General features: G+C 38.6%; 2 protein-coding genes and 2 pseudogenes across 4 annotated transcripts in view; 1 reads left to right on the top strand and 3 right to left on the bottom strand.

Moving 5' to 3' along the window:
• LARP4 (La ribonucleoprotein 4) overlaps positions 1–17,136 on the bottom strand; it is a 179,065-nt gene extending 161,929 nt beyond the window's left edge. Inside the window, exon 1 of the mRNA XM_070271388.1 lies at positions 16,882–17,136. The gene's annotated coding sequence lies outside the window, so the exon portion shown is untranslated. The remainder of the gene's footprint in view (positions 1–16,881) is intronic.
• LOC138924726 (E3 SUMO-protein ligase KIAA1586-like) lies at positions 13,483–14,226 on the bottom strand (annotated as a pseudogene).
• LOC138924809 (E3 SUMO-protein ligase KIAA1586-like) lies at positions 14,126–15,081 on the bottom strand (annotated as a pseudogene).
• A 64-nt stretch (positions 17,137–17,200) lies between the features above and the next one.
• LIMA1 (LIM domain and actin binding 1) overlaps positions 17,201–24,957 on the top strand; it is an 81,271-nt gene continuing 73,514 nt past the window's right edge. For 2 of the 3 annotated variants that reach the window (XM_023643538.2, XM_023643535.2), the window contains exon 1: positions 17,201–17,362. The gene's annotated coding sequence lies outside the window, so the exon portion shown is untranslated. The remainder of the gene's footprint in view (positions 17,363–24,957) is intronic. The other variant, XM_070271354.1, reaches the window with a different exon arrangement.

The following is a 24,957-nucleotide window of genomic DNA, read 5'->3' as shown; positions in this document are numbered from 1 at the left end:
AGGACTGAGAAAACTTCAGCAAAAAGACTGGTGGTGCACACTGAATACATGTAGCTATATATCTACAACTAAAACAAAAGTGGGAGTAAGAATAGTATATAAGTTTTATATGATCTGACAATGTAGTAATCACCAAAAAAAAAAAAAAAAAGAGAGAGAGAGAGAGAGAAGGGGGAGAGAGAAACAGTAGAATAGCTCAGATTGTCTTAACAGGTAAAAAGTGGTAGTTAAAAGATGTCATTTAAAGCCAAAAAACTGAATTTATAAACCAAAACGTATTTAGGAGGACAAGAATAAACGTTAAGAAAAATAATACTATTAACTAAAATTGGATGGTGGAGGGCACAGAGGAGAGAGAGAAGGAGGTGGTTTCAAGTTCTTTCATTACTGCTCCAAGTAGGAAACAAATAGTCAATGTGTAAAGAAAAAGAGGACCAAGGTATTATATGAGTATTGGTATAAAGGGAATCATTAGAACAAAAATATAAATTTCCCTAAATATCAAGAGAACACACACAAATAACAACACAGAGCAAAGGAAACTGAACACACAGTTTACTGGAAGACCATGCATTATTTTTGTTTTTTTCTCGAAAGCTCTTTTTTTTTTTATAAAGATTGGCACCTGAGCTAACATCTGTTGCCAATCTTTTTTTCTTCTCCTCCTCCTCCTTCTTCTTCTCCCCAAAGCCCCCCAGTACATAGTTGTATATTCTAGTTGTAGGTCCTTCTGGTTTGTGCTACGTGGGATGCTACCTCAGCATGGCTTGATAAGCAATGCCACGTCCACGCCCAGGATCTGAACCGGTGAAACCCTGGGCCATCACATGAACTTAACCACTCAGCCACAGGGCTGGCCCCTTAGGCATTATTTTGTATATGTAAAGATGACATAATTGAGATAAAATATAGCAGTTGTATAAATATACATATATAAATGGGCTTAAATCACTTATTAAAAGAAAAAGATTTTCAGATTGATTCATGAAATAAAACCCATCTCTAGGTTGTATATAAGAGAGCCTAAAATAAAAGAATGTACAAAGATGTACTGGGCAAATGCAAATTTAAAAGCAAGGGTTGGGCCGGCCTGGTGGCACAGCGTTAAGTGCGCACATTCTGCTTTGGTGGCCTGGGGGTTCCCCAGTTCGGATCCCGAGTGTGGACATGGCACCACTTGGCAAGCCATGCTGTGGCAGGCATCCCACATATATAGTAGAGGAAGATGGGCATGGATGTTAGCTCAGGGCCAGTCTTCCTCAGCAAAAAGAGGAGGATTGGCAGCAGATGTTAGCTTAGGGCTGATCTTCCTCAAAAAAAAAAAGAAAAGCAAAGATTATAATCTTAATATCAGACAGGTAGCATTCAAGCAAAAAAGTATTAAATGAGACAAACAAGAATACTTTATAGTGCTAAAAGCTACAACTCACTATGAAGATACAATTGTCATGAATATCTATGCAACAATACAGCTACAAATTTTGCAAAGTAGCAACAACAGGAGAAGATTGGGGAAATGGCAGAAAAATGCTAATAACTTTAATGCATATCTCTCCGTCCAAAGACAGTCCAAAGAAATAACAAAAAATGTAAGAATTTAGGAGAACTAAACAACGTTGGACTATAAGATGGATAGTCTTATAAGATGGATAAAAGATTTATCAATCTTTTGCTACAAAATGTTATAAGATGGTATGTCAGTTATCTATTGTTGCGTTAACAAATTACCTCCAAAATTCAGTGGCTTAAAACAACACACATATATTATCTCAATTTCTGTGGGTCAGGAGTTCAATAGCACCTTAGCTAGCTGGTTCTGGCTCAAGGTCTCTCATGAGGTTGCAGTCATCTGAAAACTTGACTAGAGCTGGAGGATCTACTTTCATATTGGCTCACTCACATAGTTGTTGGCTAGAGGCCATATGAACCTCTCCACAGGGCTTCTTGAGTATTCTTATAATGAGTTAGCTGGCTTCTCAATAATCCAAGAGAGACAGAAAGGATGCAGCCACAATGCCTGTTTATGACCTAGTCTCAGAAGTGCCTCACTATTTCTGCCACATTCTATTCATTAGAAGCAAGTCCCTAAGTACTATCTGTGTTCAAGGGGAGGGGGCGCACCTTCGGAAGGGAGGAATATCAAAGAATTTGTGAATTATGTTTTAAAAGCACCACAGACCCTATACCAAAAGTAAAAATTTGGACTGTTTCTCTATTAGAATAAAAAATTGATCCTTGAATATACAGTCTGCTGTCAATGCCCAGATAACAGAAGTTTCTTAACTCATGAAAATACTCTACACAAGAGCCTGTTAACTTTTGAGTCTTGCAGTAATAGTTGTCATTCAACAGGTATAGGAAAGGAAAAAAAGGAAAATTTAAAAGTTACAGCAAGAAATACACTGAAACCATGTTTGGTCAGCCTGACTCACTAATGGGAATGTTCCAACATTATCTGATTTATTTGGAAGACAAAGACATTTTAAAGATAGTGCAATTTAAGGATCTAGACCTGGTCATACTTGAGTTTAAAGGGCTTTGCCTTGATCAAGCACCTCAAGCAGAGGACAGAATAAAAGGATTAGTATAAAGTATTGAGTCTTTCTCTTATGTATACAGTAATTGTCTCCAATTAGGATAAAAGCTACTTATAAAAGACCATATCTTTTCCTTTTTTAATCTAGTTTAGCTGTTCAATAAATAAACTACCTAATGGAAAACAAGATAAAGAAATATGGTCAGCCTTCATTTCAAGTACTAATTTATAATTATAAGACTGCTGAACTAAAGTCCTGGCTTCCAATTCTGCTAGGTAAATGAACTAATTGGAGATCATAGTTCTAATTCTACTCACCTTCTATTAAAAAACTCAGGTTTACCAGGTCCTAGCATTATCTAGCACTTAAAAAACAAGATCAATCAAGCAACCCTAAAACACAATTCTATACTTCTCTAATAAGTCTAATAAAAAAAAATTTCCCGTGAAAGGAGATAAATTGGGCACATCTGGGACTTTCAGGATACAGAATCTGAGGATCACTATTTAGAACCAACTGCCAGAACTGAATCATCACAAACTTCCATCATATTTACACAATTGGAGTAAATGCTATATACATATTTATTTCAACATGCGTTAATACAATCCAATGTTCCACACAATCTTCTTATCCAATGGACCTAGTTGTGGGTGTTCATTTTATGTTAGGATCTGGAAAATGTTAATAATATTTTTGACAGTTACAATAACTAAAATTTGTAGTTCCTTTTACCCCACTTTTCTCAGTTTATTTACAAAGATAGAATATTTTAGCACCAATTTAAAACACATACAATACAAAAGAGTAACAAGTCTGAAGTCTACTACACAGAGTGAATGATCTTAGGCAAGTCACCTAAATTCTCTTTAATTTCCAATTTCCAAAATGGCAATAGTAATATTCAATCTAAATCGTAAGCTTACCATAAGCAATTAATGACTTAATGTTGGCTGAGCTCATTTTAACAAAATCTACAGAACTCAAATTCTATGTTTTAGGGCGGGGGTTGGCAACTATAACCTGTGGGCCAAATCTGGCCCATGGCCTATTTTATGTGGTTCACAAGCTAAAACAGTTTTTACATTTTAAAAGAATTATAAAGGCAAAAGAAGGAGAAGAGAAAGGTGGAGGAGGAGAAACAACAGAGACTGTATGTGCCCCATAGAGCCTAGAATATTTACTAACTGGCCCTTTCCAGAAATAGTTTGCTGACCCCTGTTCTAGTGGATTCAGCTATCATGAAAACATTTCTAGAAATAATATTTTTCAATGAATATGATAATCAAAATGTATATACTTCAAAGTCATATTACGGGCAGTTAAAGGGGAAAGAAAAAGAATGAGGAAACTGTATCTGAGATCATTAATTTAACAAATATTTGAATGCCTACACACGCTAAGCATGAGTCTTATAACAGTGAACAATCAGATAAATAATCCCTGCTTTCATGGATTAGAAGAAAGTAGTCGGGGAGATGAATAAGCAATTACTACATGTATGGTTTAATAAATGCAGTAACAGTGGGTACAATTACAGGTTAATAAGGGAGATTACAGAAGGAGTGCTTAATCCAAATATAGGGTGTCAGAGGAAGTTTTCCAGAGGAATGACCCCTAGGATGAGAATAAATGAGGAAGATGTGTTAATCAAGTGAAATAGGGGAAGAAAAAGTATTCCAATTCAAGAGACTACCATGCAAAGGTGCAGAGGCCAGACAGAGAATTGTGTACTTACAGATCTAAAGGTCAGAGGGGCCAACCCATGGCCTAGGGATCAAGTTCAGAGTGCTCCACTTCGGTGGCCCGGGTATGGACCTACACCACTTGGCAGCAGCCACACTGTGGCAGCGACCCACATACAAAATAGAGGAAGATTGGCACAGATGTTAGCTTGACTCTTCCTCAAGCAAAAAGAGGAAGATTGGCAACAGATGTTAGCTCAGGGTGAATCTTCCTCAGCAAAAGACAGGAAGAAAGAAAGAAGGTTAGAAGAGCTGCAACCGACCTTACAGGGAAGTGGGAGTGAAGGTAGAGTATAAAGAGATGAAGCTAGAGATATAAGCAGGCATCAGGCCATGTGGAGGGTTTTAGAGTTTATACTGAGGGTGAGAAGCCATGGATGGATTTTAAGCTGAAGAGAAACAATAAAATTTTCATTTTAGAGCACATAGTCTAGTGGTATACAGAATGGACTGGAGGAGACAAGACAGAAGACAAGATATAGAGATACTAGCTAATGAAGTTTTACATGCTATAATTCAGGTGAGAGATGGGACGTACTGGTATCAACTGGTACCAGGTGGAACATACTGTACCAATTGCTGAGTTATTGTCTCTCAGCTCCAGCTCCAAATCCTTCTATTCTCTGCTTTGTGGTGTTGTTTATATTAGTACTTTACTATATCTGGGATTTATTTTGATGTGAGATAGGGATGGTATTTCCTATTTTTCCACATGAATAGCCAGTTGTCACAATATTTTTTTATTTTTTTGAGGAAGATTAGCCCTGAGCTAACATCTGCTGCCAATCCTCCTCTTTTTGCTGAGGAAGACGGGCCCTGAGCTAACATCCATGCCCATCGTTTATATATTTTATATATAAAATCAGAGAAAGAGTTCTGTGTATTTTTACGTCTGAGATAGATCCAATGCACTATACAATGAAATTCTGATACATGCAAAAAACTGAATTAGGGACTTCGAGTTCTAGGCCTGGCTTGCCTTCCTTGTGACTTAACCATAAGTTCCAAATCTTCTACTTTTTATATTCTCAGGGCCTAATACAGTGCATAAACAGTATATAGAAAGTCTAATCTTCATTTGTTCTTCAAGAGAATGGGAGAAGTGATACAGATATAACAATAAGCTAGTATGATCAGTCTAATTGATTGAGAATATTTTGTGTTTTCCCAGATATCTCAAAATAAAAATTGATAATTTTCTATAATATCCCAAAAGTACATTACGATATTTTCACACATAACTGAGAGTCTGTTGTTTGCTAATAGGGATGTGGAGGTCTTCCCAATAAATAGCCAGAGCATTTTGAAAAGCTTTTTCCTGATTTTAGGAATAAAATTAATTGTGAAAGGGCAGGTGTGTTGGGGAGAAGGGAGAAGGAAGCAGAAGCAATTTAAATTAGGCAGTACCACTGTCTCTTTCATAGGTTAAAGGTGGGAGGAGGTGATGAGGGCCAGAATCTGGTAATTTAAGGTGACAGACACTAATAATAAGTATCTTTGAATTTAAAAGCTGTAGCAAGAGAGGCCATAATTAAATTACATGAGGACAAAGAAGGATAGAGAAAGACTAAAAGGTGCTCTCAGGTCAGCCTTCCACTACAGCTGGGTACTGTTCTCACAGAGCTCCCCAGAGAGTCTTCTACCATCAAGTGACATTTGAGGTATTACACATGTGAGATGGGATTGGACACCTTGAGCATATGATCCTTAAGGGGCTGACAGTGCACACTTCCTGCTGAACTAGTTTCTTATCCTAGAGTCTGATCCCTGAGCTCAGATGTTCTCCTGTTCTCCGGTACTTTTCAAACTTCTATCATTCTGTTACTAAAAGAATGAGGAAGAACCAACAGATCAGCTTCTGCTGTGGGGTATGCAATTTACCTCCAGAAAACTTCTCAGCCTATATGAGGAAAGACTGGGGGAAGTGGGAAAGCTATCCGATATTTACTAAATATGTACTATATGCTAAGCAGAGTACTAGGTGTCATTTAATTTAATCCTTATGACAATACTGTCACCCAAGTATTATTATTGCCAAAGAAGAAGCTGAGACTTGGAGAAACTAAGAAACTTGCTTCCTGGGGCCGGCCCAGTGGCACAGCGGTTAAGTGCACACATTCCACTTCGGCGGCCCGGGTTCGCCAGTTTGGATCCTGGGTGCAGACATGGCACCACTTGGCAAAAAGCCATGCTGTGGTAGGCATCCCACGTATAAAGTAGAGGAAGATGAGTATGGATGTTAGCTCAGGGCCAGCCTTCCTCAGCAAAAAGAGGAGGATTGGCAGTAGTTAGCTCAGAGCTAACTTTCCTAAAAAAAAAAAAAGAAACTTGCTTCCTGACTCACGTTAAGAAGTCAAAGAGCTAGGCACCTGCCCGGAGGTGCAGTAGTTAAGTTTGCGCACTCTGCTTCAGCAGCCCAGGGTTTGCGGCCAAGATCCCGGCCCACGCCCTGCTTATCAAGCCATGTTGTGGCAACTGGCCCACATATAAAATAGAGGGAGATGGGCACAGATGTTGGCACAGGGCCAAACTTCTTCAGCAAAAAGAGGAGGATTGGTGGTGGATGTTAGCTCACAGCTAATCTTCCTCAAGAAAAAGAAGTCAAAAAGGGCCAGCCCTGGGGCTGGCCCGGTGGTGCAGCGGTTAAGTTCACATGTTCCACTTCGGCGGCCCAGGGTTCACTGGTTCGGAACCCCGGGTGTGGACATGGCAGCACTTGGTACACCATGCTGTGGTAGGCATCCCATGTATAAAGTAGAGGAAGATGGGCATGGATGTTAGCTCCGGGCCAGTCTTCCTCAGCAAAAAGAAGAGGATTGGGAGCAGCTGGCTCAGGACTAATCTTCCTCAAAAAAGAAAAAAAAAAAAAGGGCCAGCCCCAGTGGCCTAGTAGTTAAATTCATTGAGCTCTGCTTTGGCAGCCCAGCTTCTGTTTCCAGGCATGGACCTACACCACTCCTTGGTCAGTAGCCACGCTGTTGCAGTGGCCCACATACAAAAAGAGGAAGACTCACTCAGGGCGAATCTTCCTCAGCATAAAAAAAAAAAGTGAAAGAGATGAAATGCAAATGCATTCTGACTCCAAACCTACGTTTATTCCACCAGAGCAAGAGATCCCTCCCAGTCAAGTGTTAATACCTGGGTGTTTCCCTCCCTATTGGTAATGCATCATCTCCCTGGCTATGTAACATTTCCACAACAGAGTGACTTTTTCCTGAAACAATTTAACCTCCTGCAAAATCCCAAAGGTTTATGAAGTTCAGGAATATTAGTGTACATGTGTTTAAAATCCAAAAAGTGTGCAAGGAAGTACACTAATCCTGCCAACAATAAGTTTTTTAAAAAGGAAATCACTTCCTCCTTCATTTATGGGAATTGCTTGGAAGCAGAAGTCAGGAAATCCCCTTCCTTGATTTGCGGTATTTATGTGGCTGTTATTCCCAAAAGAAGAGAATTTATTCTACTTTATCCTTTGAAATTTTCAATATTTTCTCATTCTACCTTAATAGAACATATTTTTGGTTATTTAAAAAATTTCCACATGACAAGAGTTTATTTTACTCCCTTTTCAATATTCTGAGAAAATGAAGCTACAAGCAAAGTATGCCTAGTTACTTCTTTCTGTTTTTAAGTCCTGCCCTCAGGGGAATAATTACTTCTTATACATAAAAAAATACATATTCCTTACAATGATAACTTACTATCCTAGGAATTACTTATGGGAAAATACCTTTAATGCACATATACATTTCTGGTTAGAGAAATGGATGTTTGGGAAAAATGCAAATTGCTCATATGTATAGGATTCCTAATATCCAAGAATAACTTCTCAATACTTTCCACCAAAGCAAAATAAATTATTTTAATAACTAAAAGATTATCATAGACAAATAATTAAATGGAATAGAATAGAATGTCCAAAAATAGACCAACACAAATATATTCATTTAATTTTCAACCAAGGGGCCAAAGTAATTCAATGGGTGAAAGCGTAGCCTTTTCAACAAATGGTGCCAGAGCAACTGGCTATGCATATGGAAAAACCTTGACCCTTACCTCACACCATGTAACAAAAAATTAACTTTAAATGAATCATAGACCCACAGGTAAGATCCAAAGCATAAGTGAAAATCTTTGTGACCTTGGGTTAGACAAATATGTCTTAGAATGCAAAAAGTACAAGCCATAAAAGAAAAAACTGATAAACTGTACTTCATCAAAACTTAAAACTTCCGCTTTTTGAAGGATACTATTAAGAAAAATTAAGAAACAAGTCATGAACTAGGAGAAAATACTTTCAAAGCATCTATCTGATAAAAGACATATCCAGATTATATAAACAATTTTTACAACTCAATAATAAGACAATTCAATTAATAAATGGGAAAAAGATTTGAACAGATACTCCACCAAAAAAGATATATGAAAGGCAAATAAGCACATGAAATGATGCGCAGCATCATTAGTTATTTGGGAAATTAACCACAATGAGCTATCACAGTATCCACTAGAATGGCTAAAATTAAAAAGACCAACAAAACCAAGTACTCAGGCTGGCCTGGTGGTGTAGTGGTTAAGTTCCCAAGTTCTGCTTCAGTGGCCTGGGTTTCACAGGTTCGGATCTGCGGTGCGGACCTAGCACCTCTCGTCAAGCCACCCTGTAGTGGCATCCGACATAAAATAGAAAAAGATTGGCATAGATAGTAGCTCAGCAACAAGCCTCCTCAAGCAAAACGAGGAAGATTGGCAACAGATGTTAGCTCACAGCCAATATGCCTCACAAAACAAAAGCCAAAAAAAAAAAACCAATACCAAGTACAGTGGAGAATGGGCAGCAACTAGAATTCTCATACATTGCTGTCAGGAATGCAAAATAGTACAACCACTTTGGAAAAGTCTGGCAGTTTTTTAAAAAGTTAAATGCACATTACAATGCAACCCACTCCTTAGGAATCCTACTTCTAAGTATTTACCCAAGAGAAAACAGATGTCCATGTGAAGACTGGTATGTAAATATTCATAGCAGCTTTATTCATAGTAGCCCAAAACTAGAAACAACACAAATGTCTATTAACTGATGAATCAATAAATTGTGATATGTCTATACAATGGAACACACTACTTAGCATTAAAAAGGAATGAAGTACTGATACATGAAACAACATGGATAACCTCAAAAGCATTATGCTAAGTGAAAGAATCCAGAGCTAGACGCAAAGACAACAAACATTTATATGAAATTCTAGTAAAGTCAAAACTGTAATGACAGAAAGCAGATCAGCGGTTGCACTGGGTAGAGGTGAAGGATTAGGGGAGAGGATTGACGGCAAAGGGTCAAAAGGGAACGTTTGGGGATGACAGAAATATGGTATATCTGGGTTGTCACGGTAGTTAAAACTGCTGTACACATTTGTCAAAAACATATTGAAATGTGTACTAAAATTGGTGAATCTTAATGTATGTAAAGTATGCCTCAATAAAGCTGATTTTTAAAAAATGGTCCTCTTCTTTCATGAGATCAGAGATTCATATTAGACACGAGATTTCTGATCATGTGACATTATTAAAGATTTCCTTTGACAATTTTTAAGAATGAAGGCGGTCAATGATTGAACTAGAATAGATTTTTTTGAGGCAAAGAGTAAATGATACACTTATCTATGTATTATATATGACAAGTATTATGTAACTACATATATTATGTATTATATAAATATACAGTAAATATTTGATTCTAAAAGTATTAAGAACAACAAAGCTTCTCAACTTAAATCTTCATCCCTCTTTTAAGATTTAGAAAGAATACACCGAGAATTTAATTTTTTCATATACAGTTATCAAAATGACTCCTCATGTGTCTACCCAAAAAGGCAAATTTATATAATAGTTTAATATAGACCTATGAAGTTTTTAACTTCAACTAAACCATAGTATGTCATATGACCACAAACTCTTTATTTTGTTTTTAAGATGTTTTTCCCTGATTTTTCTCTACATCTAATTTAAAATAATAGTCATGCCTGGAAAATTACATGTAACATAATAAGACCTCTGTTGTTTTTAACTCTGTACGTTCTCCTAAGGCAATCTCATCCTTCCTAGGATCCTTCGTTACAATCTGTATGCTGATGATTTTGAAAAAAATAAAAATAAAATAAAAAATAAAGTAAGTTTAGCCCTTCTATGCTTTCTTCTCCCCTGTTGATCCCACCCCATCTATCTATCCCTTCCTGTGAACCAACCAAATACAGACACACCTCTGCCTTGCTAATTCCTATTTACCCTTCAGTTTAGACATCAATTCCTCTAGGAAGACTTCTTTTTTTTTGAGGAAGATTAGCCCTGAGCTAACTGCTGCCAATCCTCCTGTTTTTGCTGAGGAAGACTGGCCCTGAGCTAACATCTGTGCCCATCTTCCTCTACTTTATATATGGGACGCCTACCACAGCATGGCGTGCCAAGCGGTGCCATGTGGGCACCTGGGATCCAAACCGGTGAACCTCGGGCCACCAAAGTGGAACATGCGCACTTAACCGCTGCGCCACCGGGCCGGCCCCTCCTCTAGGAAGACTTCTGATCCCCAAGACTGAGTTAAGTACCCCTTCTAAGGGCTACCATAGCCTCCTGTGTTTCCCCCTATAGCAGTACTTATCTAAAGTACTCTACTAACTTAATTATTTGTCCCACTGAATCACTGTCTTGTTCTCCAGTGAATCTCTCAGTGCTTAACACTGTACCTGGCATACAGTACGCACTCAATAAATATTTACTCAATGAAAAAATGAATGGCTTTTATTTAGAAGAAGTATCAATGAAGTTGAGGCAAACAGGATGAAAAATTGTTTAATGCAATGGAAAATATGTATACCAATGAACAAGTGTCAAGAGGAAGTATAAAAAAAATAACCACAGGGGCTGGCCCGTGGCTGAGTGGTTAAGTTCACGCGCTCCGCTGCAGGTGGCCCAGTGTTTCGTTGGTTCGAATCCTGGGCGCAGACATGGCAATGCTCATCAAACCACACTGAGGCAGCGTGCCACATGCCACAACTAGAAGGACCCACAATGAAGAATATACAACTATGTACTGGGGGGCTTTGGGGAGAAAAAGGAAAAAAATAAAATCTTTAAAAATAAATAAATAAATAACCACAGCAAGCCAGCCCTAATGGTTAAAGTTCAGTGCACTCTGCTTTGGCGGCCCAGGTTTGGTTCCTGAGTGCGGAACCACACCACTTGTCTGTCAGTAGCCATACTATGGCAGTGGTTCATATAGAAGAACTAGAAGGATCTACAAATAGAATATACAACTGTGTACTGGGGCTTTGGGGAGGAAAAAAAAAGAGAGAGAGAGAGGAAGATTGGTAACAGATGTTAGCTCAGGGCGAATCTTTCCCAGCAAAAAAAATAAAAATAAAAAAAATAACCACAGTAATTGAACTAGGAAAAACACGAACAAAGGATTTGAGTAAGCAATTCACAACAAAGAAATCCAAATGGACAATAAGCACCAAAAAAGATGTTTATTCTCACTATCGATTAGACAAATGCAAGTTAAACCAATGATATTACCATTGCATACTCATCAAACTGGCAAAGATTTAAAGCTGACAGTAATTACTTTTGGTATGGATGTAGAGAAATGAGATCTCACACTGTGAATGGAAAGGGAAACTGGAGGTATGTACCTAGAAACTTTGGCATACAAGTACAAGGATGTCCTTTTAACATGGTTGATAATACTGAAAAAATGGAACTAATCTAAATGTCCATCAGTAGTGATATATGTGTCAATGGAGTACTTCAAAGCAGGTAAAAATGAATCAGAGTTACATATATGAATATGAATAGTCCCCCACAATAAAGAATAAAGAATTAACATCAACAGTGCCAATGCTGAGAAATTAGGAGTACAGAAACAAAGGAGCCAACACAGGAGAAAAGCAAGGATAATGGTATAACCATTATTTGACGATCCCCACCTGCTAACTCTTTTCCCAATAAAATTTCTTGTCATTAAGTTTGATACATGATCTACTATTTGATGTAAGAACTACCATTTTTCACCTCGTACAAATTCATTAAAATGAAACTTATTTCAGCTTTAGCACCACTGACTGCAATAGTGCTCTTTTTAGCTTTTCATACAGTTGCCGGGATTGTACATTGCTTGATTTTACATTATTATCTACAAAATCCTGAAAATCATTCAAATTAATTTCATGTTTTAAAATGTTAACTTAGGGGCTGGCCCCGTGGCCGAGTGGTTAAGTTCGCGCGCTCTGCTGCAGGTGGTCCAGTGTTTCGTCAGTTCGAATCCTGGGCACTGACATGGCACCGCTCATCAAAACATGCTGAGGCGGCACCCCACGTGCCACAACTAGAAGGACCCAGAACTAAGAATATACAACTATGTACCGGGGGGCTTTGGGGAGAAAAAGGAAAAAAATAAAATCTAAAAAAATAATAATAAAATGTTAACTTAAATGATACAATTTTCTTCCACCAGCTATCCATGGTAAGTTAGTTCTTCATAAGGCTGAGGAGATGGTTTTAATAAATCAAAATAATAAAAATGCTTTGTTTCTAATAAAAGACACAAATTCATTACTTTTTAGTGACAGATTCCTAGGCAGAACTTCAAATTTATTTTTTATTAAATGGAATGTCTTTAAACTTATCTGACAAATCTTTAACATCAGATGCTTTCTAATAACAAGTTTAAATTTTCCCCAGGTTTTATGGTGCATTTAATTTTTTTACCTTCTGAATGTCAGTTGATCTTGACTGTAATGCAACTGAAAATAATGAAAATTCTTCAAAAATGTCAATCATTAAAGCAAGGTCTTGAAAGAAATTAACATTAGCTAATCTCTTTGCCAAACCAGAATAACAGGAATGAGAAAAATGTATATATAATGAAGGATATGCCTCACATAAAGCAGTGGCAGTTCATAAACTACATGCCACTCACCACAACCCCAGTACTCGATCAGTTTTATTTACTTATTTTTTTTAAGATTTTATTTTTTCCTTTTTCTCCCCAAAGCCCCCCGGTGCATAGTTGTATATTCTTCGTTGTGAGTCCTTCTAGTTGTGGCATGGGGGACGCTGCCTCAGCGTGGTTTGATGAGCAGTGCCATGTCCGCGCCCAGGATTCAAACCAATGAAACACTGGGCCGCCTGCAGCGGAGAGTGCGAACTTAACCACTCAGCCACGGGGCCAGCCCCTGACCAGTTTTAATAATTTCAAGTTCTTTAGCTACAGTTTCTAACTCAATTTTATTTTTATTGCATTGGTGATAAATATAATACATTTTATCCAGAATATTTTTAAATTACTTTTTCACTTCAGATACTAAATTGCAATTGGTAACTTAAACAGTGCCAAGTGATGACTTCAGGAAAATTTTCCAACAAATTTGTAGCTACTCCAGACTTCCTTCCCACTATTGTAGAAGCACCATTAGAACAAAATCCAATTATGATCACTTTCAAGTATTCATTACCAAAGCCACAATCATTCAAAGTAGACAATAACGTATTAGAAATACACTCTGTTGTGGCTGACACCAATTCTTTAAAGTTATAAATATCAATACCAGTATAGAAATGGATTCAACTGTGTACTGGAGATAAATCACTAGGTGCATTTCTTCAAAAGTGTAGATGCCTAATCAATTATAGCACATATCTGGCATTCTCATCTATGATACTCTTAAATATTTTCAGGGGCCAGCCCAGTGGCACAGCGGTTAGGTGCGCATGTTCCGTTCTGGCGGCCCTGGGTTCGCCGGTTCGGATCCCAGATGTGGACATGGCACCTCTTGTCAAGCCATGCTGTGGTAGGCATCCCACATATAAAGTAGAGGAAGATGAGCATGGATGTTAGCTCAGAGCCAGTCTTCCTCAGCAAAAAGAGGAAGATTGGCAGCAGTTAGCTCAGGGCTAATCTTTCTCAAAAAAAAAACCAAAACAACGTCATATAATTTCTTTTGCAATATGTTCTGCTGTTCTTTTGCACTGTATTGTTCGTGTAAACAACTGCCTATATCTACTCCATTTTTCTCTTTTAATTCTATTGCTTCTCTCACTATCAGAGAAAGGCCTATCATGTTTTACTAAACCGTAAAGAGTATTAAAAACTTCTATAATAGCATAATATTTTGTTTACTTTATACACTAAATTGGAAATTGAGTCATTAGTTTATTCTTTTAACAAATCTTGAATTTTAGTACAGTCTTTGGAAATATCATGTTCCCTAATTTTCTTTTTGCAGAAGTTTGCCTAGTAGTTTTATTAATATCATTTGGGATTACTAAATATGTCCTCCATTCTTTGGACTCACGCTTTTCTGCTGTCACACCTAAATGCTGAACTATCAAACTATCTTTACATTCTAATTTATATTTTTTTATTTCAAGCCATTTGTACTGTTCTGAAAACATAACACTTTTCCATTCCAACAATCTAGACGCACAAGATTATCTATTTTTTCCTTTGATGAACATGATGGCTTTTCTTCAATGATTGGCTGTTCAACAACTCTGAAATTTGTTTCCATTAGTTTAGGTATCTCACAATTTTCACTCCTATCATTATTTTCTGTGTCTATTTTAAACTTCTTCAGATTTAAAAAAACTTAAGTCACTGTGTCTCTTTGGCATTTTAGGGATAAGAATCTGAAAAATAATTTTGTTATGTTAGTAAAATTCACAATACTACTTGGGGGTTAACATTATATTTTTGTTAATGATTATGATTTTAGAAATATAATGAATTTTAAGCTAAAATACTTACCTTACTTTTTGGTCTATACTTATACCTTCAGTGTGACTTGCTATTTCTTGAAAATACATCAGTTTTGACTAATTCTTTTTCCAGCAATATTTCACAAAATCAGACTGAATAAATGCTTGATTACGATCTGATTCAGAAAAAAGATGCTCACATCATTGCCAAAGAAGTGTAGTTCAGACACGGATATTGGTTGATATTTTTGTTTAAGATAATCAGTAAGACAAAAGTGAAACAGTGAAGAGGTATATTGGAACTTCATTCATGTATCGACGGCAAGAGAAACTTCTTTGCTAAATTGGATAATAGTTTTCAAATATTTCAAGAATACTGCCTCAAGTTTTTGTTTTATTCATAACATCAAGGCCACAGATATGATACACCTTTAAGTTTAAATTTTGCATTATCAACATTTTCTCCACTAGCCTACTGCCTGTTTTTGTAAATAAACCTTTACTGGATCGTGGCTACTCCCATTTTTAACGTAAGAGTACTTGTGACAAAGACTATACTCCTGGAAAGCCTAAAATATTTACTATTTGGCCCTTTACAGAAAAAGTTGCATATATTTGGTCTAGAAAATCAACAGAACAACAAATGAAGCCCTGATTTGTAGCATTTGCCAACTTCCATGGTGTAAACACTCTGATTGCAGCCAATTTCGTTTTACAAATGTGACATCTCTGAACAGAGTTGGGAAGAGATGCAAACAACACGATACAGTATTTCCATCATACAGGTAATAGAGAACCTCAAGAGCAGAGTTACTAGCAAAATGAAGTAAACAAAGTGACGAGTTTTGAGTATTTATTTCCTGTTTTTAACATATTTAATTGTAAATTTATATAATTTGACTTTTAACAACTGGCTCATAAAATCTCCCCAAAGTTAGCAATCAGCTCTGCAAACTGGTAAAAGCCAACTTTGGTGTACTACTAGCTCTGTTTTCAAAAGGGCACTAAGGGAAGGTTTGGGAGAGCAAGTAATTTGCCTAGTTGGTAAGCGGTTGAGTCAAGACTTAAATGTAGATCCAGAACTCTATTCCAGGTTAGGCTGTCTTCTTAGTGAGAATAATGGCTCTTATTGGCTCGATTAAAAAAAAAAAAATGGGGGTGGAAAGTGACATATATTGAGGGAATTCCACATGCAAGGGAATGCATGTTCTGGAGTACCACTCTATAGCGACAGCGCATACTCTTTCACATCCCCACGCTGCCTGTCAGTTTTGCTAGAGAGTCTTGATGCTTGATATCTACCCAGAAACCAGTCTAGGCTCGATATGTAAAGGCAGAAGGGAACAACTGACTTATCTACCCATCATCTGGTGCTGGAAATTTCTCTTCTTAAAAATTTTCCTTAACTGCTTCAGGAAGTGTAAATACAGGCGCTCACCACTACAAGCCCCTTATAGTACTCATCAACCTACGTGAATTCCGAAAAGCTTTAGAAAACCCGGGGTCTGAAATTCTACAGCACTTGGGGTGCAGGAGAAGGAAAGGACACCATCAAAGGGCAGTCACGCAGCCGCACGCAACCGGGGCAAGAATCAGGGGGCAGGTTGGCCAAGTGCTAGGCCTCCGGACCTTCTCTAAATCTTTCGCACAGCTCCTATTCTAACCGTAAGAATAATGGTTAGAGCTGTCGGAGAACCGGGAGATCTGCCCTTGTCCAACTCCTTCATGTTTATGAGGAAACTCCGCTCTACTGAGGCGAAGCGACCGGATGAAGGTCAAGCGGTCGAACCAGGATTGATTTATAGCTCTGTCCACTACACCACACGGCCTCCTCCCTGCACACAACTTACCCCGAAAGCACCAGGAACCTGGCTGGGGACTGGCCTATAGCTGAGCCTAGGACAAACCTCCCAGTCGCTCCCGAGTCAAACTGCGGTAAGTCTGAGTCACAGGGCTAACGCCAAGGTGGAGAAGCACACAGCCCAAGGCCGTGAAAACTCATGGACTCCTCAGAGAGCAGCGTGGACAGTTAGGGCAGCCACGCCTCCCACAACACCGACGCCGCAAGCCGCGTAGCAACGCGAGCCGCCAAGAGGGTAGGGCACGCAGCCGGCGGCGCGCACGCTCGCCCCGAGGCCGCACGGGAGGCGGGCCGGCGTGCGCGCCCCCGCGGCGGTGGGCGGGGCGAGGGGCGGGGCTCTGAGCAGGACCGGGGCGGGGCCGCAGGAGCTGTAGGTGCTGCAGCTAGGTCGCGACAGGTGCGCGAGGCAGAGCGCCTGGGACCCGTGGCAGGGCTGGTAGCAGCGGGGACGAGAGACCGCTTTTAGCCAGGTAAGGGCCTTCTCTCTCCACATCCTCCACAGCCGGGGAGTGCTCGGAGACCCTGGCTTCCCTCCACACCCTCTTTCTCCCGCGACTTCTCGGGCGGAGGACTGGGGGGACGGAGACGACGACACAAGGGGCGTGAATCCCTTCCTCTCGAAAGGGGGAGTGGAGGAGTCGCTGACCCTCTGCTCTTTCCTCACTTTGGGGTACTGCGCTGGGCTTGGGAGTAATTATGTAGGGCTGAGCCTTTGGTGCCTGAGGGCGGGAGCTGGGAGGACCCCCTCCTTTTCCGCCGGGAACAGTCCTTTCTAACTATATACTTTTTTCGTGTAGTGGAGGAAGGTGGCAGTTCATCAAAATTCAGAATAGTCTCCCGGGGAAATATTCTGATATTCAGCTGCTCTTTTACCTTCTTCACTTTCAGCCATTCCCTCCCTCTTCGATTTTTCTCCCCTTCCATTCTGCTAACTGGACTCTATTTAACACACTTACCCTTTTGAGATGTGTTGAAAATATAGCAGTTTTTGCAGCTGGATGTGTCATCCCTGAATCGCTATCGTGCATATATCGCTAGCATCTGTCACCAACATACGTAGGTGTTAATATAAGGTAACTGTACACTGCTGGCTACCCTGACTAAGCTTGAAGTTGTAGGTGTTAGGAGCGAACCATCTGGCGCCCTTCCTTGCCTCCTTACTGGTGCTTAAGACAAGAAGTTTAGCTGATCCTGGTGAGAGATATTTGAACTACTGTTGTCTTTCACCTAATTCCAGTTTTCAAAAGTCTGCCTAATCCAGATAGTTCTATTGACTTGACTTTTCAAGTTAGTCAGAGGTACTTAGGGAGTTGTCAGCCTTTAACATGAGGTGTTCTTTCTTTTGCTATTGGTTTAAATGGTTAAAGGGAATACTTCTTATCTGCATAGTTACTAATACTATTCACAAACGACAAATATTTTAGGAACCATGAAATAAGACTTTCTTCTGAGGTCTGACGTAGACATAAAAGATGACCCTCAACAAACATTTTCCAAGTTCCTGAGAAGTTATAGCCTGGATGACAGATGATTGTGTTTTAGGTAGACCTCCAAAAAGTTAGAGCTAGCAGGAGAGAAGGTTAAAAACAAAAAGTGTGTGTGTGTCTAGATTTCCTTGTTTTGCATGGGTAGAACACAAAACATGGTACTAGGTAATTACATTGGGAACTTATTTCACTTTTGGACAAAACATTTACTGAGTGCCTCTTGTTTTGTCAGTCCTACTGTGGATTCAAAGTTCCAAACTCCCTACTCTAAAAAAGCTTAAAATCAAATGTGTTAGGCAGATCAAAAGATACCGCTTATAGTATTAGTGAGGCCAGTTCTATCCTAGAGATCAGCCCAGAGTGCTGTGGAAGCACAGGAGTACAGTTCTTTTTAGAAATTCCCTCTTCTATTTTGCCTTAAAAACAAAAGAAACAACAACAATAACAAAAACCTTTGAGTAATAGTGAGTGATTCACTTCAGTCCATGTGTTTGTGTCACTCGTATTTCTCACCTTGTGTTCTGCTGACATGATGGCCTTTTGAAGATGGGGTTAGGACTGGTCATTAATTCTGTGGCAGTTTAGTAAAGAGTTGGTAGAGTTATTTTCATTGTTCTGTATTGGGCGTGGAAGTGTTGTTTTCACATAGTCCCTGAACTGTAGAGCCTCTGGGAAGAGAATAATGTATTGGCAACACTAGCAAAGCAGTGCCATTTTGTAAAAATTACTCCATTGTGTAATTTTGTTTAACTTGGTACCTTCAAGTTTTGTTCCAGACTCTGGTTAAAGGTGGGCCAAATTTCAACCTTCTAATAATTCTAAGAAGAGAAAGCTTCAAAAGTGAAAACAATTCTATTAACAGCACGTCTTGGTGACAGAGGATACTTTTTCTTGCTAAGGTGCCCTCAAAATGTCTTCTTTCTTTCTTTCTTTTTTTTTGGAGGGGCGCCAGAGTGGGTAGGTGGGTGGAGGAAGAAAGGGTCAGAAGTGTTTCAAGATTCTTTGTGGAGTTTTCATGATCTGAAGTCTGTGGTAGTCTTGAGGGCTCTTCATGTGACTGCAGGCTTTTAATTGCCTACTGTGTGCCCGTGTTCTAGTATACAGAGGATGAACATGACACAGTCCCTTCTATATGATTATGTTTTTCATTTTTTAAATAGAGATTTTGAGTTCATAATACAGATTGTGGTTGTTTCATTTGGTAATTTGAGCCATGGTACTTGATAAACACATTTCTTCGACATTCCTCCTTTTTTCTGTTCACACTCTAGGAAAGTGGTCTCCACCAGGAATTTTTGGGAAGGTAGTGGGTATTTGCATGTGTTTGGGGTATCTACAATGATTATATTGTTTTCTTAAAATGTTTTCAAGTACAATTTTAATTATTGTTCCTCTTAGGGTTTCAAGTTCTTGACTTTCCTCTGGTATTTTTCAACAATATACTGTAATTAACTTAGAATTTTCTGTACCAGAAAAGTTCATCAAAGACATATACACACAGACACAAAAGGATGTTGAGAGTGTGGGAGACCATTAGACATCTTTGCCATAAAAGGCCACCTAACCACAAATTGGGAGAATTTGTCATTATTTATGTTGACAGAGAAACTAGTTTTCAGGCATTCTTAATTCTATACACTCAGAAATAGATGAATTTCATTTAGATTGAAATTGTCCTCTTTCTGCAGATAGGAAAATGTGTGGTTTGGTTCCTAAGTCAGGAATTTCCTTAAGAAAAGACTTTTTTTTCCCTGAGGTTGCTATAGTCTTTCACTGTATGTTTTTTGATAAGAAGTTAAAGTACTTTATTTTGGATTGTGTACAGTAATCTCCAGGTGATGTTAAATTACTTAACACAGACTCTCAAGGTTCTTTTGTAACAAATAAGTGGTTGTAAATTGAGTAGTTTCACATAATGATTGAGGAATTGAGATTCTGCAGTAAATAGTACTCCTGGTAGGACCATACTGATGTATTTATTCTGTGGCTGGATACAAAGTCCTTGAGACTCAGTCAAGTTATTGTGCTAATGCAGATCTCTTTTCATAAAAAGGACTAGATTTGACCCAAAAGCAATCCATTATTTAGCGTGTCAAATGATTTCTTTATGCTTGAAAATGTTTGTAGAGACTTTACACGTCCAGTCATAAGAAGTTAACGATACCATGAAATTTTACATTCTTTTTATTTTTAAAGAATTTCTTAATAATGCTACTCTGAAACTAAGAACTTTCATCTTTAGCAAAAAAAGGTGCAACTTTTTTGAATCTCTGAGAACATGTGGAGCTATTTTTTCCCTTATTTATCGTTTAACAGAGCTTACTATATGGAAACCTTTGCAATCCCTCAAACATGTTATTTCTTGCACACCAAAGTATTGCCAATTTTCGTTTCATTACCCATAGACTAGTAATCCTGATATGCTTTTATTTGGCTTTAGATTTCTACAATCTTTTTTTCCTGTGAAATTTAGGCAAATGGCCTAGACCTTCTTTTCCTCAGCGTCAGTTTTACTGAACAGGGAACGTTTGCTTAGATTTGGCTCCCACCTCCAGCACTAGAGGAAACCTCTCTGTCCATGCATAGCACCCATGATTTCTCTCTAATGGCCCTGTCACTGTCACAAGTCCAACATTTGACCAAGTGGACAACTTTTCTGGTTCTTCCTTTCATTTGGCTTTCTTGCTGTGACTCTACCTGTTTCTCTATCTTCTAATCTAACCGTTTCCTCCCATACTCCTTCGCTAACTCAGTCTTTTTGCCCATTAAATGTGGGTGTTTGCCATGACCCTGTCCAACTACCTGTACTCACTTTACTCTCTCCCTGTGCAATCTAACCTCTTTCCATGACTACAGCTAACACCTCCATGTGAATGATTTGCAAATTTATCTTTTTTAAAACCTTTTTTCATATCATATATGTAATTCTTGTTTTATTTTTGCATATACAAACATACATACACATTTAGAGAATAAGAATTATATATGCTCATTACAGGAAACCTGGGGAAAAAAATTATAAAGAAGATAATATACTCCATAATCTGTTCCAGAGAGAACTACCATTTGGTGTATTTCCTTTTAGTCTTTTCTTTTCTTTGATACACACACACACTCACAAAAACACAAAGGTAGGGGCCGGCCCCTTGGCCGAGTGGTTGGGTTCGTGTGCTGTGCTTCGGCGGCCCAGGGTATCGCCAGTTCCAATCCTGGGCGTGGATGTGGCACCGCTCATCAAGCCATGTTGAGGCGGTGTCCCACATGCCACAACTAGAAGGACCCACAACTGAAAATACACAACTGTGTACTGGGGGGCTTTGGGGAGTAAAAGTAAAAATAAAATCTTTAAAAAAAACCCCACAAAGATAATTAGCTCATACTATTACAGTAGATATTGTTTAGTATTTGCTTTTTCACTTTACATTTTGTCATAATTTTCCATGGCATCAAAATTATTTGAAAACAATTTCAATGAATGTTTAATACTCAGTTGTATTGATATTGTGTAATTTAACTGTACACTTGGTTGTTTTGATTGTTACAACATTATTGATAGGTTAAAAAAATTGAGAACAAATTTATGCATAACGCTTTGTGCAAATCATTCTTTATTTCTTTAGGTTAGAGTCCTAAAAGTTGACTTACTAGGTCAAAGGGCATGTAAATTAAAAAATATTAATGCTGCCAAATTGCTTTTTATAAAGACTAGCATTCTCACCTGCAGTGGTTGTGAATGCCCATCTTAAAGCATCCTTCATAATGTTGAATCTTATTTTTTTATCTTTACTAATTTATAAGCAAAAGTGATTTCACTTGTGTTTCTTTAATTATAAGAGAAAATGAGCATTTTTCATATATTCATTTCCATTTCCATTTCTTCTGCGAGTTGTCTTTTGGTTAATTCATTCCCATTTTTATTTGGGTCTTATCTTAACATTTTAATTATGTCGTTTTTTTGTTTGGGGTTCTTTTGTTTACTTGGGGCTTTGGGGAATGGAGTACAGGTTTTTGTTAGGCCAAATTGAGTGAGTGGAGTGGTGAAGTAGAAAGTGTACAGAAGTTGAAATTGTGGTGTTTTAAATGCCCATTGTTATGAGAAGCCAGAGCTTGTAATTGTGGAGCAGCACCTGAAAATGGAAATGATGCTCGGTTGAGACTCAGGGTTCCCAGCTTGGCGTTAGGAACCAACCACTTGGGTGATCCTGGGGAAGTCATTCATCCCCTCTGAGCTTCATCTGTAAACGAGAGGGTTGGGCTATTGATCCCAAAGTCCATCAACCTCTGTGTTGAAAGGGTGACTTACAAGCCTCTGCTTGCTAGACATTCTGGAATAATTTTCTGTCCCATCCCTAACCCTTTACCCATTTTAGATATATAGAGCCTGAGGAAAGACTAAATTCAGTAAAGGCAATTTCCATGGGGGTAGCAAGGCATAATGGAGTCTGGGGACAATTTAATGTGTTGGTGCCCTCAGGACAATAGAAGTTGTAACGATTGGAAGTTTTTAGGCACTCTCATAGACTGACACTTGGCAGCCTGAGAAAGTAAGTCATAAGACCCCTGCTGATCTGTGCCACAAAACCCCATCATCTCTAATGGATGTAACGCAAGTCTCATTTTATGACAAGGTTTAAGTTGCAAAGCCAAATTATTTAACAGCTTTCACTATTCCCTACAGAAACGCTTCTTAGTGTTTTTTCTTTGTGATTATATAAGCTCTTCATCTTAAGATTGATTTTTTGTCCTGTGGTCAAATGTTTAGCTACTTATTTGCCTTTTAATTCTGGATATGGTATATTATTACTTATCTATAAATCTTTTCTTTGAGATTTCTTTTGTTGCTTTTATGTTTAGAAATCTTTTGCAAGCCATGGCGTTAAGTGTTGACTTTTCCTTCTAATTTTTATGGTTTTATTTTTTATGTGTAATTCTTTAATTTGTCTTGAATTTACTTGGGAGTACCAAACCAGTGTGTTTAGTGCCTTTGCACATGTTCTGAGCTCCAGATCCATATTTCCAACTACCAAGTAGACCATGTGGATAGTCCCTATGCACCGGCACCTGCGTCCACCTAGTTTCCCTAAGGAGAAAGCTTGAAGTTGTCTTAAACACTTCAGTCCTTCTTTCCTCCCCCATTTACTCAATCCCCAAGTTCAGTTGGTCCTACCCCATCAGTAATAATGGCTCTTTTATCAGTCTTCTTATTCAGATCCCTCTTTTTTGCTACAGTCCTTGAGCAATCCTTAAGAGTTGGCTTCAATTTTTTCCCTTTCAATCCAGAGTTGTCATAAAAAAAACAGAACACTGATTTTCAAAGTATGGTTCCGTCGATTACCTGTTTCAGAATCACCTGGGGTGTTGGTTAAAAGGTAGATTCCCAGGTCCCACCTAGACCTACAAATCAATATATCTGGGGGAATGGGGCCGGGAATCTGCAGTTTTAACAACTACCTCATAAGATTCATTTACACACTCAAGGGGAACCAATGCCTGAGTAAATTAAATCTAAATTCCTCTGCATGCCATTTAAGACCCCCTACTCCACACCCTGACAGCCAATTTTTCCAGGCTTATCTCCTACATCTCTACCCACCCACCTTGCACTGTAGCCATACAATGATTCAGAGTTTCCTGGACCCACCCTGTCCTTTCCTGCCTCTGTGCCTTTGCTCATTCAGTTCCCACAGCCTCATGCTCCTCCCCCTCTCTGCTGAAATCCTTTTCCTAAGGAGCTCAAATAAAATGCTACTTTTTTTTTATGAAGCCTTTTCTGATTTCTTCTATTTGAATCAGTGGCTCCCTCCCCAGTCTTCACTTAGCACTTTATTTTTACTTCATTTCTTATCTAATGCTGTCACTATTTATGAATTATTGCTTCCTTAAAGATTATAAGCCTTCTTAGTGTGAGAACCTTGCCTTTCCTTTTCATTTTGTAGCCGTTATACATAAAATAAACAAATACTCATAGAGTATGCGAAATATATCTCATCTTGCAAACACACTGTTATACAGCAGTGTTTGGCTTTGCATCACACTTAGAATAAAATCAAAATCCTTTACCATTGTTTATAAGTCCTTATTTAATCTGGCTGCCACTCATCTCTGTCATCATCTCATACTTCTCTCCTTACTCACTCCTTAGCAATGTTCTTCCTGCCTTAGGGCCTTTGCATTTGCTGTTTCCTCTGCCTGGAAAACTCCCTCATCTCTTCTCTTCACCTGGCTGGCTGCCTCTCTCCTCCCCATCATTCAGGTCTCAGCTCAAATGTCATTCGCTCAAAGAGGCCTTCCCTGACCACTATCTAAAGTAGCTGTCCCCTTTCCTACCACCACTCTGGTTACTCTTTGTATTTCCTTCACAACACTAATCACAGTGTTTAATTGTCCTGCTTCCCCGGTAGAATGGAGGCTTCATGAGAGCAGAGACCTTTTCTGTCAACGTTATATCCTTAACACATAGAGCACTGCTGCTCAATGTTTATTAAATGAGCAAATAAGCCTTGAAGATAGACTTCTCATTTTAACAAGTCTTGTTTGGGTTTGCAATCCAAAGTTTGTTGTTGTTTTTTCTTTTTTAG

This window comes from Equus caballus, chromosome 6 (assembly GCF_041296265.1).
Source record: "Equus caballus isolate H_3958 breed thoroughbred chromosome 6, TB-T2T, whole genome shotgun sequence".
NCBI lineage: Eukaryota > Metazoa > Chordata > Mammalia > Perissodactyla > Equidae > Equus > Equus caballus.
The sequence above is the reverse complement of the archived record's forward strand: the minus strand, read 5'-3'. Positions and strand labels throughout refer to the sequence as shown.